Source organism: Papaver somniferum, chromosome 2 (assembly GCF_003573695.1).
Source record: "Papaver somniferum cultivar HN1 chromosome 2, ASM357369v1, whole genome shotgun sequence".
Lineage (NCBI taxonomy): Eukaryota > Viridiplantae > Streptophyta > Magnoliopsida > Ranunculales > Papaveraceae > Papaver > Papaver somniferum.
In genome coordinates this window covers 110,921,714-110,927,746 of record NC_039359.1, presented here as the reverse complement: position 1 = coordinate 110,927,746, position 6,033 = coordinate 110,921,714, and the positions used below count along the sequence as shown (strand labels likewise).

Sequence of the window (6,033 nt, the reverse complement as noted above, 5' to 3'; positions counted from 1 at the left end):
ACAATCCAGACACGTGTGCGGGACAGACCTCTCTCTCTCTTTTTTCATTTTTTTTGAAGCATTTCTCTCTCCCCTTTTATATACTCACTCCGTACCTATTATATATGCGGAATTTCCATTTTTCCTTGTACCAATATATAAGTGAAGTCCAAATTTCAAAACGGTTTTCTACTTATATTATCGCTATTTATTTACTTGGAAATCATCACAATTAAATATATGTCTCTAACATTGGGAATATAATTAAGAGTAAAACTGGAAAAAACATAGAAATGTATAAAATCAATAAAAGTGTCTTAATCTAAAACAGAATTGGTCCCTCTGTGGTACGGACGGAGTACGAAACAATCAATTATTCCTGGGGCATCCGAGAGAAAAGAAAAAGGAAAAGACGCGATAACCGAGAGGGAGAAAGATCAGGGTTTTCCAACCAAAATTTGTAGAGGGGAGGTAAGAGGTATATTTATCTACGTTGGTTTCAGAGTTTGATCGATTTCCCTTCTTTTACTCTAATTTCTAGCTTCGGTTTTTTCATTTTTTTTCCTTACAGATTTATATTTATTTTTGTGTGTAAAGAAGCTTCAATTTAAGGGTTTTGTATCTTCATCTGTTCGTTGTAGAAATTTATGAGAATATCCAATTTGGGTAAATTTTTTAGGTTATAATAAGAATATATATCAAATTATTGAATTGATATTTTCATCATTGGGGGATTTTAACCTCAATTGCGGTTTTAATGTGTTAGCGAGAGATGGGATGGAAAACTACTTCTGTCGAAGAGATTTTCTTTCTCCGTTCTGCATCTAATATAGGTCTAGATGGGCCATAGTTTATTGCATACGATGTGTTTTTACACACTGAATTTAGTTTTGCTACAATACCATGTACAGTGTCTGTAGTGGCTATAAGATATTCACACCTCTAGCCATGAAATAGATAGCACTAACATGGTGCATGGTTTGCAGTATCGATGCTATCCTGTTGCTTCAATCGTATTTATGGTGTCGAATTATACACACACAACCTCATGTGATTAGAGAAATATCAAATATATTATGTGTCTTCTTTTTTGATGATTGTAAGGTTTGAGCATGTTAAGGAAATCTATTCTTTCTTTTTAAGGCTAAAGAGAGACAGCTTCTGAAAATGGCACTGAGAGCTGTAGGAAGACTCGTTTCTCAAAGGCTCTCCCAAGGAGCTTCTAGGAACTTTTGTTCGAATGCAGTACCTTCTAAGAATGCTCAGGTCAAGGTAACTACTTCAGTACTTTGGCTCCGAAGCTTTTGAGTTATGTGGAAAATATGTTGATCTCGTCATATCTTCCTAAATGCTTCAAACCCAATCATTCTTATTCTTAATCCCATTTTCCTATTATTTTGCTCAATTAGTCTATGGAGCACCAGGGCAGCAACGAGATTTTGGAGGAACTCGATGAAGTCACCCGCGATTGATGCTACGAATTTCGAATTCAGGTCACGGGTATCATCAACCAGTGACCTTACTACTATATTGGAGTAACATTTACAATCTGAGAATGCTTTGAGGATATGCTTGTTTTCAAGAATTCAATATAATTTAAAAAAAGAGATTACGAAATACCAAACCTCATCATCGGTGGATCTTAATTTTAGTTGTTGATTCAGAATTACGTATTCTGGAATGTGCTCGTTTTTTACGAGTAAATAGACTTTAATTACATAAGCGAATTCTCTCTTAATAAATAAATAATAAAACATGAATTAAATATAAGTAGAACATTTTCAGTTTTTTGGTTTTTTCTTCACTTTACAGATAAGTCCTAGCTAGTAGTTCACATTAGCAAACCTCATTTTAGTGGTTTTAAGTCATGAATTTTTCTTAATGATTCCCATGGCTTAGTTAGACTAAGAAAAATATGGCAGGATACTTTCAAATAGGAAATCACCTATATGAGTGTGAAATGGTGCAACTTTTATATATCTATAGACTACGTTACTCTAGAGCACTCATGAAAAAACAACATCATTCAGAGCCGAAATAAACACAACCGAAAACCGAATATGTAAGGGAATAAATTGTGTGATATATATCTATTGCATCGGTTTACATCAAAAAGTTGAGCAGTTCCAGACATCTCGTTCACTGAGCAACTAGTAAACCGGTAGGTATTCACTACGGAAGACCCAAAGCCAAAAGCTACCAATCCCGATGCAATGATGTTCCGCGCACAAACTCTTTCTATTGTCTTCATTAAGTTTGCAAGAATTCCTATTCAATGTGGGGGATTGTTGGAAATTTTACATAGAAATATGAATTAGTGTGTCCACTCACTTAATCCTTTGCAACATATGATGTCTTATCCCAAGGGATGTGACTCTCCATAAACGATGTGACTCTTCGCGAAAGTATATCTCCAAGAGTCTCCTTGAACCTATATAAACCCCACACATTCTCCATTGCATGAATGATTTTTAGAGTCAAAACTAGTACTAGAAAAATTGTAGTTTGCATGTTGTCTTCAAGAGTTAAAGAAGAGTTTGTGCTACATCCATTCGGGTTCGATGTTTGGTGATCCTCAAGTGATGTGAGAAGATCTAAAGGTATTTTTGAATGCTGGAGACATATGCCATACACTGTAATAACATGAAGTACATGGCTTAAATGTCTTAAGTAAGGAGATTACTCGCCTCAATACACCTAAATAAGTTTGTTTAAGTTTTGTTATTGATCATATTTTTTTATCCTTCTTTTCTTGTTTTGTTGTTGGTATTACGAAATGTAATACATAAATGAAAACCATGTTACAAAAGATTGTGATGGATCGGTGGATAATACACAAATTGTATTACTGGAAAATCAATAACGAAGATTATTATCCAAAGTAGTTGATGGGAAGTGACTATATATAGCAGCTTTTTTTTATGTTGAAGAGGAGGCAAATTGAAGGAGGAGATCCGGTAGGAAAAGAATTGAGAATTTGTGAGAAAACCATCGAGTAATAGAAAAAAATATTTTATAGTATATTTTGGGTGGAATAGTAGCATCTGGATATGATTTTTCCGAAGTTGCGGCATCATTGGTTCCTCTTTAACAATATAAGTAACATTGCTTATATATACTTGCGAAAACAATTGAAGTAACAATCTATGTGATTCATCGAATAATTTATTTTTTTGGCATGTAGTTTCTTTACAAGTTGATTTGAGAATGGTTACTGATTCCATTACGTGTCGAATTTGTTGCATCAAATTTTCTTATTAATTATGCTTTGTCAAGTTTTTCACTCTGTTGCTACGTTTTAGGGCATTGCTATATTCTTATTTTTTTTAAGTGTCACATGATTAAAGGTATTTTATTCAAACTTAAGGCATGGTCTCATAGTTTTTTGAACTCATGACATGTGATTAGAAATCTTATAATAATATATGGATGCTAAGAAGTGAATTCCCATGATATTTGTGTAAAACTTTTATCGGTTGGAAGCCGACTTATATTAGATTTATCCGATCATAAATTCGTTTAGATCAGCAACTATCATTTGGTGGTTTCTTCAATATCCGAATCTGATAGTTATGAATTTGAATCTAAGTTACTGATTCAGATTGATCTTACCCGACAAATGAGTTTATTAGATTATACATAAGAAACTTTGTCAACAACTCAACATATCTTTTACCAAAGATTGAATAGATTGGTTACCAAACAGATTTGTTCCTTTATTGTTTGGAATACGATCAAAAGGAGTTGAGTACATAAGACTTTACTTAGTAAAGCAACTCGAGATAGTGAATTCTCTCTTGAGATTCACGTGCGTGACCAAAAGGTCGAAGATGCAGGGATACTGGGGAAAATAAGTAACTAGGGGTAGTTTACCTGGTCTCAACTATACGAGTTTTACTTTCGTTCTTTGCATAATGGCTTAATTTTGAGAGTATTCAACTGGACTAGGTCCCGGGATTTTTCTGCATTTGCAGTTTCCTCATTAACAAAATCTTGTTTGTATTATTTACTTTACTTCCGCATTATAATTTTCTAGTTAAAATAAAGTAAATACACTTGTATGTTAATCCATATTACTTGATGTTGATCCTGTAGTCAATCGGTTTAAGTACCATAACTATGGTCAAGTAAATATCTTGTTGTCGTATTGTCTCGACTTTGTCCATAGACGATCATACAAGATATCGAAATTATAGGTTGAAACGAAATGTTTATGGTGCATTTGGGGATCCTCGTCATTTCAATTGGTACCAGAGCAGGCAAACAAAAAAAAATCTAACAATTTGTGTTTGGTGCGACCCAACCTATAATACACGAGTCAAAGTAAGATTAAGCAAAAGCGAAAATTAATGAGACTCAGTTAACGTATCGGAAGAGGTTGTCGAACCACTCTCATAATCAGTCTATGAGCAATTACTTACAAAAATAACCTAAATATATCTAACGAGATAAGAACTTCATGTTGCTTTACAATCAAAGACTACAGAATGTGAAAGGTTTCGTCTAGATCACGAAAAGTTGAGTGAAAATGATTCTCAATAAATACAGAGTCTTGAAGACAAAGTAAGTGCCGGTCTTTCTCGAATAGAACTATTAGAGAAAGATCGTGATGCTTCTCTTGAAAAGGTCAATTTGTTGGAAAATAAACTTGCTGAATCTGAAGCAAGGATTAACTCTCAACAAGTTAGCTTTTAAGAGAAAGAAGGTGCATGTCTGTCCCTCTAGGGAAAAACGCTTTGAGGCTGATCTTACTGGTAATCTTGATAAAATCAAGACGTTGGAAGAGGACTTGAAAAAGTTCAATTGTGTCTCAAACATATTAACCTCAATACTAGAAGAAAGTAAAAAATCATCGTGATACACAAGGATTAGGCTATAAGGGAATAAATGCTTCAAATACTAGCACATAGGTAAAATTTATCAAAGATACAAATTCTTGTCAACCAGAGACTTCCACTGATGACAAAGATGTTCTTATTTCTTGTAAAGAAGTAAAGGTTGTCAAGGATAAGAATCGTTTTCAACCAGACTCTTCAAGTACAATTATCAAAGAAAGCATTTCTGCTAATATCAAGAAAGTAACAATGTTGAACAAAGATAAGAAGCTTCGAGGTACAATGCAAGTGGATCTATAAAAAGGTAACATTAAAACTCACACTTCTTATATTACTAAGCATTGTTATTTTTGTGGCAATAAAGGAAACTTGTAATGTGGATGCAAAGTTTGTAAGATGTAGGATGCACTTTCCTTTGTATCAAACGAATTGGCTAAGTTTGCTCTCTTAAAGAAATTAGATCGTTATTGTCCTAAGTTTAGGCAAAAGAATTATTATAATGATAGTTCAAGTTTTACCTATCGCTCGACAAGGTCATCTCATAAAAGACCTGATTATAGAAAAAGACATGACTTTGTAAATACGAAGACAAGATCTGATGTTCCAAAATGGAGAAAGGATGTTTCACAAAGTATCCAAAAGGGCAATAGTCCTAAAGGTATGAAAGAAAGTCGCTCCCATGAAACCCATGGAGCATTGCTCGGTCGAACTCACAAGTCTTGATTTCTAGTCTACAATTAGTCAAGTCTCAGATTAGGATAGAAGTGTGTAGTTGAGAATCGGGCATCACTGCATTCTACCGCTTGAAGGTGAATATCAACTGAACCTTTTGAAAAAGTTTTTCAACAAAAGGTAAGTGAAGAACCGAACCACTATTTCTCAAGTTATATTCATCTTTCTATCTATGGGACTATATCTCATGACTAATTAGACAATCACAAGCATATCAATAAATTTGAGTCAAGTTTATCTTGGCAATATCGTTCTCGGAGGTTCATTATCTTCTATTATTGTCATTGGCATACCAAACCTGCTGATAATGTACTCCTAGATGAACTTCCTGATATTCTTCTCTGTGATTGTTACTACGCTTTTTTGCCTCAACCCATTTCTAGAAATAATCATCGTCACTGTTACTAATTTTCTTCCCACCTAGAGTCTATTTTATATAGGTGAGTTAGTATCCACGCGTTTTACGCTTTTCCTTGCAGTAACGTAT

At 34.0% G+C, this 6,033-nt stretch overlaps 1 long non-coding RNA gene across 2 annotated transcripts; it reads left to right on the top strand.

Annotated features, from left to right (window-relative positions):
* Window positions 1-346: 346 nt before the first annotated feature.
* On the top strand, window positions 347-1,501 carry LOC113353804. Of its 2 annotated transcripts, none has more exons than XR_003361546.1 (3): window positions 347-450; window positions 1,123-1,251; window positions 1,389-1,501. It is a non-coding gene; the product is annotated as an uncharacterized LOC113353804 (long non-coding RNA). The 2 variants fall into 2 exon arrangements; XR_003361545.1 differs by having other exon boundaries at window positions 386-457.
* The last annotated feature ends 4,532 nt before the right edge of the window (window positions 1,502-6,033 follow it).